The following is a 16,297-nucleotide window of genomic DNA, read 5'->3' on the forward strand; positions in this document are numbered from 1 at the left end:
ACTCTTAAAGCTATACCACCCTCTGGAAACTCTGCCCATCCCCCTAAAGGCCTCATGAGATCCCTCTTGCACTCCAGCGAGAAGGCTGCTCCACTAATACCCCCCCAACAATCACAACAAAGGTTTGGTGTTAGGATTTGTAAATCACTGCTCTGCTGGCTGCTGATCTCGCAGCCATGTAGGGATAAATCAAATACATGGGTTATAACCTGCAGCTGCTGGTGAGCGGCCAACAACACAGCATAACAACCACCTCTGCAAACACCTATTTGACTCACTTGTTTTCCCAATTGTAAAACTGTTAGTACAAATGCCGTAAAAACAAACGCATTCCACATTCAAACAACTGTAAAATTAGATTAAGCCTGTCAGATATGGAATTAAGTCTTAGATTGGATTAGATTCAGAACACTTTTTAAGAAGCAAACAAAAACAATTAACCACAAAATCACAAGTACACAAAATGCAAACAAAATATACATTCAATCATTCAAAAAGATTGTATTTTATATGTTGTTTGCGCTCCCTGATTTGTTCTTTGCGCAGTGTTTTCTGACCATGGGGGCGTGGCCTTAGGAGGCCTGCTTGCTGATTGGCTACTGATTTTGGCTACGAGTTTTCTCCATCGGCATCCAACAAAAATAATTGGAAGAATCTAACTTTCACAATCCGACACACGTTAGATACTTATTTTGTCGGAACGAGTTCCAGACGGCCAGCGACTCCAAGGCCCTGACTACGTCCATTCCATTGAGTTGTTCAATGGTAGCCAATCAGCAGGCAGCATCTTAAGGCCCGCCCATTTTCAGAATCGCAAGAGAGTCACGTGGAGTTGGCTGTATTTCTCAGTAAAGTCATCAGACGGAGGCAACAACAACATTGCAGTGGTAAAGCTACAAACAGGATGGGGGTATGGCTGATGAACATGAACAAGAGTCAACTTTAAGAAGTTAATTCTACTGCCCAACAAACCTTCGTCGTTCAGCTTTTTGCTGAAGGCGAGTGCGCACACAAATCCCCCCCCCCACCCTCAGTCAGAGTTGATAGTATTGCTTGACACAGGCCACATTCAGATGAATGCAGCATACAAATAATGTCGCCTCATTTCTGTTCATGAAGACAAAACATAGACAGAGTAATAATAATGTTAAAGGGGGCATATTATGCAAAATCAACTTTTTAATCATTTACATAATTATTATTTATTTGGGACTCTGGAGGTCCTATCAGTCGGAAAAATGTGAAAAAAGATGACTCACTCGTGTTTTTGTGGTCCTCCTCAGTCTAAGTACAGGAGATAAAATGCGCAATGTTGACTTCCGCTCTCACTGGGACGTCACAAGATGCTAAATTCCAGGAATTGTTGTCTCGCGGAGCTCCGCTTTGTCCGTAGAACACGCGAGAGTGCAGGCGAGGGCAACGGTATCCGAAAACCAGAAGTCCGCGAAAAGTTTTATTCCTGGCACCACAGTGCAGCACAGAGTTCTACACAAACTTCCAGCCTCAGAGGATTTATCTGTCCAGTGGATACATGTTATATATGACAGCAATGTGCCTGCTAGAGCCTGCAAATGATCACTTTTCCAAATGCTAACTGCTGTTAGCTCCCAGTAGCCTCTGTGGCTGATGTCATTTCCTGTCCCTTAAGTTAAGTTATACTTTTTTTGAAAGTGGACTTAAAGAGATACTACTAAACAGAGCGTTCTGAACCGGGCTGTTTTGGCAGGGTGATTGAACTGCTGTGGTGCTTATGGTATTTTGACCAAAGCATGTTACAGACATGTTCATTAGGACACCAGGGAACTTGGTTAACTTGGAGAAATAGGGTATAATATGACCCTTTAACAGGAAAAACAGTTACGTACTGCGGCTTTAATATCTATTTAGGCAACAAAAAAAAGGTGCTGGCTCTACAAGGTGTCAAACTTAAGTAGAAAAATATCACAAATACAAGAAACAGATCACAAACAATTAAATTAAAACAGCGAAAGAGCAGGGAGTTGTGCGTCATTTTAAGATGGAGCGAAAAGCTTCAAATTAGTTTTGTCATTTCGAGTTCGGTCTGGGGAGCATTCCAAGCGGCAAAAGTGAACGCCACTTTTCCCCAGTTCGGTCACTGGAGCGTGAGGCGTAGTGGCTTATAGTTCTTTGCAGAAAGATGCAGAAATAGGACGGAACTAAACCAAGATGGGCTTTGTAAATCAGAGTCAGCCAGTGCGTATATACTCAAAGAAGACCAGCCAGATCTCGGATATAGTTCACAGTAGTGTGTGTGTGTGTGTGTCTGTGGTGTCTACAACCAGTTACACAACACAAGGCACAGTGATGGACAGAATCTAAAGACTGGAGACATCTGGCTGAAGCGCTCATATACAGGACGTCACCGTAATCAATCAAAGGCAAGAAGGTCGACGATGCAAGAAGTTTCCGAGCCTTGAGGGAGAAGCAAGATTGACACATGCTTTTTTTCCCCTATACATTAGAATATAATAAAATCTTTTTGTTTTGCAAATCAAACACAACGTTTTAAATTTGGATGCCAAACGGTGTGAAACTTAGACTGTGAAAATAATTGCCCCACCACCTACAGCACAATGTGTTTTATTTATTGTAACCTCTTGAACAACCGCACTGGAAACACGATCTGAAGGTTTTGTGCCGCAATGTATCATCGTTTCACGCCGGATATGAGCCAATAATAATAATATAATAATTTTTACGAGCAAATTTGTATGAAATTCAAGACAAGACACATTTTTTTTTGTCTTTCCTGACCTCATCCTGTTGTTTTTCAGTCGTTTCTCTCTGACAGTTCCTGTTGCGTTACCACCCCCGCTGAAATAAATCCATCAAATAATTATCACGTTTGAAGACGTATTGATTCACTGGCTCCAGATGAAAGAGGTAAAAAAAAAAAAAAAAAAAAAAAATATCCAGGGCACTCCCTTATTTCCCTGACATACAGTGTGTTATTTAACTTTACGACGTCCTTAAGGTGAAGCTTGTCAAGCCTGAGGGCGAGAGCAGCCAAACAAAGAGACGCTGCCTATCTGCAGGAAGATCTCAGAGCCACATTAGACGTTACATTATCACTGTGTGTGTGTGTGTGTTTTGCTAAAGAGATGGTGACATCCCTGCTGCACTAAAACCACCTGAGCACTAATAGTGTGTGTGTGTGTGTTATCTCTATTCACTAACGCACTGCATTGTGGGTGGCCTGAGCCCCGACGAGATGGTATAACCCCCAAAATGAGTGCTGCACTTGAGTGCTGCTAAGACCGAGAGGTGGTCGCTTCAGTGAAGTGGGGGGGGGGGGGGGGCGGGGACAAACAGAGAGGCCATAAAGCAGAGCAAACACTGTGAAGCTGGGACTCGCTAAAAAAACCAGGCCGGACCCAGATAGACTATAGAGGAGGAGCGGAGGTCAGGCAAACACACGTCCTTTTGTCACGGAGTCCTCGAGTCTCCTTCATCGGCTACGTCTTAGTTGGAGCGTTTAAGCTGCAGGACAAATGTGGAGGCAGGAAGTGAGCTCGGGGTACAGGTCGCCAGGTAGAGTTTCACCAAACGGCGAATACCCACTTCAAAAAGGCCGGTATAACCACTTCAAAATAGGCATTCATACGTATCAAATTACACTCATGTAATTTGTTTTTTTGCAGACGAAAAGTAAAGATTTCATTTAAAACACAAAATATAATGAAATTCATCATGTGCATACGCATTTTGTAGGTTATTGTGCTGCTGGTCTGGCATCCCGTGCTGACACAGTAGACCACACTTACACCACTGTAGCTTCTCCCTGGCGTTGTGCCCTCGGCTCGCCGTCGTGCTGTGTCTGTACAAACGTAAAAGTCCAAAGTCCACAGAGGAAAAAAAAAGGCAGGAGAAGGGGCGACGTGCGGCATTTAACCAGCAACCCCGTTCACCTGCAGTCACCACAGGAACATGGAGACGTGCTTTTCCACCTCACTAGCCTTTAGAAATACACAGAAGAGAGAAAATTAGAATGACATTAACACTTTAAATTATTTGTATTAAATCACCATGCTTTTCATTTCCTTACTGACTTTATCCTTCTTTTGAAGCGCTTACTTGTGCTGCAGTTTTCTCTCGCGCGTGTTCCAGCTGAAATGGAAGGTTGAAGGTTGTTTTCATTCCTTAAGATAAAACCTATGAAATAGACACCAGTTTTTTTTTTTTTTTTTCCCAGTCCGTCTCCTGTAAACTCTGTATGGATGATTTTTCATCTGAACAACACAGCTGCAAAAAGTGGCTTCCTGTGGCAGTGAATTTTAATTATAAACACATAATTCTTCACTCCTCAGTAATAATATATACCATATGAATGTGCTTTATTATATTTACATTTCAACATCTGAGAGACTGTTTGGATTTAGACATTATCCTCGGAATAATAATAATAAGGAAAAGAAGAAGACCACAGAGAAGGTTCGTGGATAAGATGGAGGCAGATGAAAAGCTGAAAGAAGAAGAAGACTTAAGCTGGTAATCTGAAAAAGATGATATCAGACATGGGATTAAATGTGTGCGACACGGTTGTGAAATAATCCTCTGAGACTACAAATACTCTCAGCTCTCCACCTGCACTTAGGAAAGCGAGGTATTTGCAGCCTTTGACGAGGGACAATTGTGCTTATTTGTACGGTATTTGGCTTTGACTACAGTCCAGTTCACTCGTGTGTGTGTGTGTTTATGAGTGTGTGCATGTGCGTGTGCATGTGCGTGGACTTGCACACACTTAACTGGAAAAATGGTTTGTGCCACCCAGACGGGACTTTGCACCACCACAGCAGAACAAAAGCATGGAACCTCCTAAACTGTTTTTTTTTAATCCGCACAGTAACGTAGATTAAGAGTATGTTCAATTTTGCTTTCAAAAAAAAAAAATATTTGCGAGTCGATTGCCATCACACGTTAGCCACGCGGTAATACCCTTAATACTCCATTTCTTTAACAAAGCGTAATCAGAACGCCATCCATTTACGTCTGCAGAGCTGCAGACGGAGGAGAGGCCGTGGTGGAAAGAAAGGCTTTGTGATTGATCGGTGGTTGATCTCTCCTCCACACGGATGCCAGAAGTGTTTGTGTGCGTTCGTGTGTGTGTGTGTGTGTGTGCTCTCTGAGTGTGTGAACAGTATTTATATAAGGATTGCAGTAGATGAAATCAAGCTGCTCCCCAGTCCTCTGATGATATTCTCATGTCTTTGTAGTCCCTTCTTTTTCTTCCCTCTGCTTAAATGCTTTGTTGACAGTGTGTCGGGGCAGCAGCCAGGCGCTCGGTGATCTCCCTGCTTTGGGCTGACTGAAGGTATCCCCTTACATATACATGCACTGCACTGTCTGTGGGACTCTCTGCTCTGATGGAAGGAAGGAACCCATGCAGGCTCACATGGAGGGGGGGGGGGGGGGGGGGGAGAAAGTAGAGAGCTTTCTGGAAATGTCAGTGTGCTTTACAGAATGTTGAGAAGAAAAGAAAGAATAATAAGAGGAAGACTCATACATATGAAATTACAAAGAATGCATTAGTCATTATAGAAAGGAGAAGGAGAGTGTGAAGGAAATAATGTTAGGGACCAGCTGTGTACATTTACTCAGTATAGTATTGGAATGTGTTTTTTGGCTACTTCATGCTACTTGATTGGTTTACAGTTTGCCACCTTACTGTTAATTCTTATCGTTTACTTTAGACGACACAGATGTGACCGTCTGCAAAGTAACTGCCACAGGTTTGCACGTCATCAAATAAAAGACTGAAAAAGAGTAATACATACACTACCGTTCAAAAGTTTGGGGTCACTTAGAAATGTCCTTTTTTTTAAGGAAAAACACATTTTTTTCATTCAATGAATATAACATTAAATTAATCAGAAATACACTCTATACATTGTTAATGTGCTTAACGACTATTCCAGCTGCAAACGTCTGGTTTTTAATAGAATATGTACATAGGTGTATAGAGGCACATTTCCAGCAACCATCTCTCCAGTGTTTTAATGGTACATTGTGTTTGCTGATGGTGTTAGAAGGCTATTGGATGATTAGAAAACCCTTGAAAACCCTTGTGCAATGATGTTAGCACAGCTGAAAACAGTTTTGCTGATTCTTTGACGAAAGCAAAGTTTGACGGGCAAAGTTATTATTTTGAATAAAAATCATTATTTATAATCTATTTCTAAACTCTTTTGATGAATAAAAGTGTGAGTTTTATTGGAAAACACCCAAAAAATTGTATAGGTGACCCCAAACTTTTGAACGGTAGTGTCGATGTGAACGTCTTGCAAAATAACTGCCATAGGTTTAACCCCCAGACAAAAAGTTAAAATTAGCCTGATTAGTTGTCATTATAAGTCATAATATAACAGACTGAAAAAGAGTAACACATATTTTCTGATGACGTTCTGTCAACAATATTAACAGCCTTTTTACTTCATTAAAGGGCCCATATTATACCCTATATCTCCAAGTTAACCTAGTTCCCTGGTGTCCTAATGAACATGTCTGTGACATGCTTTGGTAAAAATACCATTAGGATGAAGCACCACAGCAGTTCAATCACCCTGACAAAACAAACAGCAAGTAAAATGAAACTTAAGGGACAGGAAATGACATCAGCCACAGAGGCTACTGGGAGCTAACAGCAGTTAGCATTTGGAAAAGTGATCATTTGCAGGCTCTAGCAGGCACATTGCTGTCATATATAACATGTATCCACTGGACAGATAAATCCTCTGAGGCTGGAAGTTTGTGTAGAACTCTGTGCTGCACTGTGGAGCCAAGAATAGAATTTTTCGCAGACTTCCGGTTTTCGGATGCTGTTGCCCTCGTTAGCATTCTCGTGTGTTATACGGACAAAGAGGAGCTCTGCGAGACAACAATTCCAGGAATTTAGCGCATTGTGTGACGGAAGTCAACATCGCGTGTTTTATCTCCTGTACATAGACTGAGGAGGACCACAAAAACATGAGTGAGTCATCTTTTTTCACACTTTGCCGATTGATTTAAATGATTAAAAAGGTGATTTTGCATAATATGTCCCCAAAGTGTTATTTTCAATGCAGGACTGGGTTTCCTGTAATGAAATAAATGATCTGGATATTTCCTCCTTGAGATCTGGTTTGTGTCAGACCCAAAGGAACAAAACAAGAGAAGTAAAAGAAACTGAAAGAGGTGTTACTTTGTCAGCAGGGTTAGTTTTATAGACGTGAGATGAGTTTGTGTAATGACTTCACCACTGTTTCTAATCACAACTTTATACTCAAACAAAAACAGTCTGTGTTGAATTGACAGACGCGAGGTCACTGAACGCCCCTAACCTTACCGGGAAAAGCGCAAACACCCACACAGATAGTTCCACACCTCACACAATAAAACTACCATGACAAAATACTTCCATGGAAAGTCCCATAACACTAATGATGGAAAGAAAGAAATAGAGAGAGAGAGAGAGTGGGTGCAACAAAGAGACTTCTTTTGAGTCATGAAAACAAATAAACATGTTTGGGCTTATGGCTCAGAGCATTAAACCCCACAGTGAGAATGTTTTCTGGCAGAGTCCCAGCAGCAGATGAAAGACAATCCCACTTTAAACACACACTCCTATATATCATTCACCTTTTCCTGAATGTGGCAGGACAACGCTGTAAGGAGCTAATAGACGAGGTCTCTCTCTTTCTTACTACCAAATATTTTCACAAACACTCAAAGCGTCGCCTGTACGGTGTAATTACAGCGTATTAGGAGTCTGTCCCAGTCGGCCCGTGTGTGTGTGTGTGTGTGTGTGTGTGTGTACACATCAGGTAAAACCTCCACCGAATACTTTCACAAACGTAAGTTTACGCGTCCATCTTCAAAGACGGTAAGGTTTTAGGAGTTGAGATTCTTCAGCAGTGTTTCCTTCATCACATGGTAGTGATTTAAAATCATGGTTCTAAGGAAATACAGGACTCGCAGAACATCTGTCCGGGATTTGGGAAGCATTTCCTTGGCTAGATAATTAATCAAAGTCTCAGGGCTGCTGAGGTTAAAGCAGAAATGAGTTCACTGAAGGGTTTAATAATGTCGCTGTTTAGTTATTTAGAAGTTCCTGTGTCACCTACAGTTAAATTTACATGGTTTAAACCGCATGTAATGATGTATGAGCCAAAGCCTGCGAATCAAAAACAATTCTTAATGCTCGCCCACATGGAAGCAGCGATGCTATTCAACTATTTTCCAGAAGTGATCTTTGACATCCAAAACAATCATTTTTCGCCAATTTGTTGAGTTTGTTTCACTTATTTAATCGCAGAGTTGGCAGGAAGTTTCACAAGTTACGCTAGCTTCATATTTGTCAACGCTAGTTCGGCTAACCACTTGGCTGAATCAGCTATGCCGCGGGCTGGAAGTGACCAAATTCTCACCGTGTATGTGCCAACATGAACTGAGGAGATTTTCAGACAAAACCGAAGCCTAAACCTTTGGATAACTGAGTATGTTACCGTCTGTTACCGTCAGCTCCAAGTAGCATTAGCGTTGGGCTAATTCAGTGCGTTCAGTTCACTCTCACAGCTCAGCGTGTTATATTCAATCACAATAAACAACCGTTTTTTTTCGTGAAAAAGGCAAAATATTCAGAACCTGCTACGCAATATAGTAACCTACTGACATAATGGCGCTTTTCCCGCGATACGGTGCTAGCACGATTGAGCTCGGCTGAGACAAACAACCATTCACTCTCACGCTCACACCTACGGTCAATTTAGATCAGGGGTGTCAAACTCATTTTCACTGAGGGCCACATCAGCATAATGGTTACCCTCAAAGGGCCAGATGTAACTGTCATACAGAATAAATGTAACTAAATATAACCAAATATAATGTAAAATAAATGTAACTTCTCCGTAACATATTGCTAAATAACTTTCTGTATTTATTACTTATTCAATTTCACTCGTCGCATGATCCATATACAATGATACACTCCGATCTAGTGGCGGTGCCGTCACTTTACGGGTAACGCAATCACCATGCATTGTGGGAAATGTAGTTTCTGGTCAACGCACGCCTTAAAGCAGCATAGACCTATTTTAACACAGATTTTTTAAGACCAATTAATCACTCGCGGGCCACATAAAATGACATGGCGGGCCACATGTGGCCCCTGGGCCTTGAGTTTGACACGTGTGATTTAGAGTGTCCAATTTACCTAATCCCTATATTGCATGTTTTTGGACTGTGGGAGGAAACCCACGCGCACACACAGGGAGAACAGGCAAACCCAGAAAGGCCCTTGTTCCGACCGGGGTTCGCAAACCTGGATCTTCTTGCTGCAACGGCAAGAGTTCAGCAGCTCTGATCATTCCCACAGGGAATTGCAGAGACAAAGCTTTAAGGAAGAGAAAATAGGGTAATGTGGCCAGGGTCACGGTGAATCTGATGTGCTCCAAGCAGCAAATAAATAAAATAAATGATTGCAATGACCAGAGTCTATGTTTGAGCGCCGAACACTGTGAAAATCATTATGTTAATAAGGGTTGGCAAACATCTCTGCCAAAATCAAATATGCAGATCCGCTGTGTTTTGCGCCCCCTAGAGAGGGAGAAAGATACTCCACGTGTCCATCTGTCATCGGGGGCCTACTTTACCTCACTAACAGGCCCTGCTTGTCATGCTGATAAGAGGCCAGTGTAATTGTCGTGTGGCAACCAAGTCACGGCATCGGCTGCTCGTGTACCGCCAGCACACAATCGAGATGCCTACTCCAGATTATCATGCTACAAACAAACCTCTGCACACTGTCACGTCGCTGTCTTTCTTTAGGATTAGCAGTGCCAACTGTCCACGGCCACACTGCTTCTCCCTTCACGTACTAAGCAAATATGTGCAGAACAAAAGAATTGCACAAACACACACACACACCCTGGCCAAGCAGGAACCCATGATTATCATTATTAGACATTATTTATAATATTATTATCCATATCTGGCTCTCCTGTGCTCTGCTTGGCTGGGGAACTCTTACTCTAACTGCATCTCCCAAGAACAACAGTAAAGTATTGAGGTTTCTGTTTTTGGACGGTTCTAAATTCTAATTTGAGTTGGAAGTCTTTTATGCATGCAGAGTTTAATTAAAGGTGCCATATGTAAGAATGCGGCCAAAAACGGTTACTACATTCAAATTAAAAAAATTCCCAGGTCTTTTAGGTTTCGTTTTCTGACCTAACTGGCAACCCGTGGTTGCTCGGCAGCTGAGACTCTACGGACTGCAAGGATTGGTAGACGGCGGTAGGTGGCGCTACATGCCAAAACATGATTTCAAAACATAAACATGATTTGCAGTCAGCAAAAGATTTTTATTAATGCAAATATTTTGTCTGTACTGTTGTTGTTGGTGAGTTCAGTTTGTTATATGAACATTATTCCTGAGTCTCTGTGACATATTAGGAGGATTTTATGGCCAGTTGCTTTAGATTTATTACATAATGCACCTTTAAAGTTGAGAAACATGCCAGTGTAAATAGCAATAGAGAATGATGTGATTTAAAATGTTAAAAAAAAGGGGGTGTTTTTGTCTGACAAAATCTCTTTGCACAACTGCCTTTTGCAAAGTTTGCAAAAAAAAACAAAACAGAAATGAAGACATACTTTGTGCACAGATGGTCGAATGACCTTTTGCAAACAAGACATACAAAATCTGTCTTAAGGCTCAGCCGCAGGAAGAACAAATAAAGACAAACGGAGAATGAGGCAGACTTGAAACAACATGTATCATGAGCGCAGAAGTGGCCTATCTGTGTTGAGGAGCTGCTGGTGTGCAGGAAATAGGATACTCGAGCTGAGATAGCCTCAATGCGGATGACTCCGTGTGTATCGTGATCTCTTCATTTTGCTTACTGACTCAAGAGAGGTCAAAAAGCGTTTGCACAGCAGCCATTTTTGATGTCTGTGAAGGAAAGGCACAGCTGTTTCTGTTCACATTAACTATGGCTCTGTTCGGTTCATGTCAGTCAGGGGTTAGCGTTAGCAGAGTTTTCCTACTGTCACAAAATGATGCTGATATGTAAACACACACACACGCTACGTATGAAATAAGATGGAGAAAATAAGAAGTAAAGCTCCCCTTATTTTACACAACAACAGTTACTGTAAATGTAGGAAACTGATTTGTGATGACAGGAACTTCACAGAAACGACTTTTTTTTTTCCCGCAGCGCAGGTGTTTCGATGCCTTGTGGCGCGTGAGTGTGTGAGGTCTTCCAACCTCGTAAAAAAAAAAACACACACGCCAAAAAAAAAGGGTGTGTTTTCTGTTTCCTGGACCTGAAGCATCTTGAAGTGAATTGTGAAGAAGGTTAATTAAACAGACACTGATTTGTAGTTCTGCGTGTGCGCGCGAAAGGAAGAAAAGCTGTTTGACGCCATCCGTCACTGCTCTTTGTTTCCGTTCTTTGGCCGCCCGACACGTAAAAAAAATGCAGAAGCAGAACTTCGGGTTTTACTCTCACTTTTGACCTTTGGCCTCCCGCCTTTCTCATCAGGGATGTAACTGTCTTAAGCAAATACAGCTTGCGAGTCCTCAGGGCGCGCAGGTCAAACGAGAAACTGGGCATTCTTATGAGTGTGGGAGGGAAGAAGAAGAAGAAGAAGATATCCATGATGTTTTTACTGCCTCCTCCTCCTCTTCCTCCTCCCCCCACAAGCAGGGCTTTGTCTAGGAGATGTGACTGCTCATATGAAACAGGTCTGGGCTGGGAAAAGTGTCTGGTCAGCAGAGACGAGCCTGTGCGGCCGCTGACTCATTCCCTCAGACCGAATGCCGCAGTCAAAATCTGTGGCCGGACAAAAGATAAATGGAGACAGTGCACATGTTTTTTACACATGAATCTTAGTGGTATAAAGTTTTTTTTTTTTTTTTTTTTAAGTACGTTATGACAAACAGAATAATGGGAACAAGGCAGTAAAATAAAAAAGCCAGGTATTTATAAAGACATAATTTATTCCACACCATGTGTTTTGTATTTTGCCATGAAACTAGGCCGTGGATCATCCTGCTGCAAGACTTCAACTCTGGAGAGTCTGTTGACAGCACACACACACACACACACACACACACACACACACACACACACACACACACACACACACACACACACACACACACACACACACACACACACACACACACTTTTACCCCAACTGCTGGAAGAGTGCACATGAGAGGGGGAATTCTCCACAGTGCGATGTGGCCTTGGACAGCAGTGAGTAAAAGCAGAAGAAAATGTAAGGAAGGAGGAAAACGTGGAAACAGAGAATGAGTTTTTAGCTTAAGTCCAATATGCCTTTTCTTGAAAAAAAAAAAGAAAAGGCCTCATGTATTTCTATCCCTGTAACTGCAACATAACTGGAGGGAAGTCAAAACAGGTTTGTCGCAGAGCACAAACATTTACAGGGCCGTAACATTTCAGACACAACAGATAAACGCCAGATTCCCCCTCGCTGCGTAGCAAAAACCTGGATGTTTTTTGTTTTTTTATCAGTTTTGATCAACATTCTTGGATATTTTTTCCACACAAAATGAAACAAAAGACTGAGTTCAGGATCAAATGACCATTTTGGCCTCTTGAAGTTTTAGGATTTGTCAGACCACCAGTGCAGATCTGTGATTTGTGATTTTGAGAGCTACCTACACAATATACTGCATCACTTTTAAGGACATATTGATATGCAGAGCATTTCATTAAAGGTCCAATATTATGCAAAATCAACTTTTAAATAATTTAAATCCTTATATTTGGGACTCTGGAGGTCCTATCAGTCGGCAAAGTGTGAAAAAAGATGACTCACTCATGTTTTTGTGGTCCTCCTCAGTCTAAGTACAGGAGATAAAACACGGGATGATAAATTCCGCACTCACTGGGACGTCACAATGAGCTAAATTATTGGAATTGTTGTCTCGCGGAGCTCCGCTTTGTCCGCGTGAGAGTGCTAGCGAGGGCAACGGCATTCCAAAAACTGGAAGTTCGCAAAGGTCGCGAAAAGTTCTATTCTTGGCTCCACAGTGCAGCACAGAGTTCTACACAAACTTCCAGCCTCAGAGGATTTATCTGTCCAGTGGATACATGTTATATATGACAGCAATGTGCCTGCTAGAGCCTGCAAATGATCACTTTTCCAAATGCTAACTGCTGTTAGCTCCCAGTAGCCTCTGTGGCTGATGTCATTTCCTGTCCCTTAAGTTTCATTTTACTTTTTTTTAAGGTGGACCTAAAGAGATACTACTAAACCGAGTGTTCTGAACAGGGCTGTTTTGTCAGGGTGATTGAACTGCTGTGGTGCTTCATCCTTATGGTATTTTGACCAAATCATGTCACAGACATGTTCATTAAGACACCAGGGAACTAGGTTCACTTGGAGAAATAGGGTATAATATCTAATATATAATATATGAGTCATTTAATAGTCGATAATTCAAGTGAATACACGCAATGTGATTTTTTTTTAAAAATATGAAAATGAGAATAAACTATCCTGGTGACGTCAACATGTTGACATTTAAAGCTGCTATATGCAGATTTAAAGATTTCTGGCTTTGTTGCCACCCTGTGGTCAGAGAGCGGCAGAACGGCTCTGACCAAGACATTTGGTCGGAAATGGGGTGAGAAACAATATAATATAATTAAAAAACAAAATAAGCTGGTGCTCTTTGTGAGTCTTCCTGTGTTATGAGACACTAAATCATTGGAGAAACCTGTAATCAGCAGATATAACATCAAAGACCATAAAGTTGTTTTTTTTTGGCACATAGTTTCCTTCTGGCAGTGATTACCCAATATTTCTTTACAATAAATCAACGTGTCAGTTCTTTTTTTTTTTGCCACAGGCAAATAGCAGCTCCAATAACACAATATGAGGATATGATGCAATGATACAATAAACTATAATGTTTGTTCGAGTTCCAGATGTTTTTGTCATGTGGATTATAAAATATACCAAAATAAGTACGGCTTTTAAATGTCTGAATGGTTTTCGGAAACACATTGTCACGGAGAAAGAATTGACCTTTGCATGTCATGTGAATAAATAAACAAGACTGATTGTGACGTGTGGTTGATTATGTGGTTGAGGCTCTGATCGAATGTCCCCCTTCAAAAACTGCCACACCTCCTGTTGCAGGCAAAGGTCGGGTATAATGAAAGCCCATGGGAAGGGGAAAAAAAAATAAACAATTGCTCATTTAACAACCATCCGGGTGCCTTTTGTAGTAGATACAGTATACGCTTACACAGTAAGACACTGTGAACATTATGTGTCACTCAGCCTCAAGGCAAAGGGAATGACTGAAGGGTTTCCATTTCAGTTCGTCAAATTAGATTTGGACGTGTGAAGACGGTTTACAGTTGAGCAAGTCAGCAAGTCAGGATTGGCTTCTTTAAAACTTCTGTCTGTTGCCACCACTAAAGCCTTGCCCTCCGTCCTCCCTACGTCACTTAATGCACATATTTGGTGGAAATATTTACTGAAAAACACCCTAAAGGGATGAGCAGCATACTTTAACGTCCCGTTTAACGAGTATTTTAACCCGATTGCCTACAACTTGCAGCTGCAAGTATGTGGAGAAAATCGAATGAATGAATGGCCGTGTACTTCTGACTCCGCCTCCGTAGGTGGCGCTGTATCGCTCTATAAGCTAGTGCGTATTAAATCTGCTTCCTGTTAAACTTTATGTCACAGAAAAACAAAAAGCAAATGGCGAGATGGACTTACCCGCTGTAAATCAGTCCATAAGTAGGACTTCTCCGTACCTTTCACTCTCGCTGTTGTGTTGTTTGTTCTTTTGCTGCAGTTTATACGTCGTCTCCTTCTACTTCCGGGTCAAAGACATTGGCGGAAAATTTGGCGCACGTGCAGAATGCCAAGTCGGACTCCATTCTGACTTCAGTCCGACTCCAGTCCAACGCCAGTCCGACTAAGCGTATTCATTCAGGAGTAATCTGACTACGAATCGCATTATCCAGGTATGTTTCTCGGACTAAGACTAGCTCGATTTTAGTCGGACTAATGAGTTTACATGACATTAAGGAAACCGTCTTAGTCTGACTACAATTGGGGCTTCAGTGCCAGTCAGACTGCATCTGGGTCGGGACCCACAGACGGGTTGAGGGAGATATTATTTGGGTTGCCAGGTGAATTTAACAGACGTCTGTTATTATATGTTTGTCTGGTTTACTTGTCACTTTATGTTAACTGTACAGACACAATAAAAAAAACCATTTGTTTATATTTAAAAGTTATAATATTTTACATATAGTTCCCATAGACAGACAGTCACAGTAAGTGTCTGCGGTCAGTCACGGTTTCTATTTTAAATGTGTAAAGAAGATTTCTGTATGTAAACTTTTATTATTGTATAGTATAAGAATAGTACCTGGTAAGTATGTAATATATGAGTGTACCCTGTTCTAAACCTGACAGTATTAATCATTGGCCATGCAGCTTTGTTGTGCAGATGAGACAGAATGTCAATGTTAACACACCTGTTATGTGATAAGCCATTCATTCAGACGATGTCGTCCAGTGTTTTCCTTTTATTATTGCTTCTCGATCACATCCCTGTTTTCCCTGTGAACACGGCACAAACAAAGCTAAAGAAGAAGCGGAGCATGTAAAAACCTCCAGTGATGACTCACGCCCGCAATATGACTGTGTATCTTTTTAATATCATTTCTTCAGAGCGGTGTAGGTGGTATTTGATAAGTGTGAGATAAGGACCGGGGCAGGTGAGGCAATAACTGCTCGGGAGTAATTGGCAACATGTTTCCAAAAACAGAAATAAAAACACTGTGGAGTAAGTGGAGTGAAAACCACCCATATCTGATATGACTCAAAGGGAAGCTGAGGAAAGAGGGGTGTGGTGAGATAGCACCTGTGTGCGCTACATAATTAGTCATATTTCAACACTTGTTGGCTGCGAAATGTGGCAATAACATGGATTTCAATCAAGACGACAGAAGAAGCGGAGAACGCTAGATTTTACACCAGCAAACTTCATCTGCTGGACAAAGTTCCAAAGTGCAGACGCACTCTTGGTTTTGACTGGGGTTCCTTGTAAGATGATCTACTGTCAAATCTTGGAGATGTTATTTGAGGGTCCAAACACCGTATTACATTCAATATAAATGAATGTTTCGTTACAAGTGACCGTGATTGAATTGCTCACTTTGTTTTCCCCGCTCTGTAGCAACATCCCCACACGTGCACACGTGGTGATACGTGTTACTTCACCACTTATGGAGGG

This window comes from Microchirus variegatus (genome assembly GCF_963457635.1).
Source record: "Microchirus variegatus genome assembly, chromosome: 3".
Taxonomy (NCBI): Eukaryota; Metazoa; Chordata; class Actinopteri; order Pleuronectiformes; family Soleidae; genus Microchirus; species Microchirus variegatus.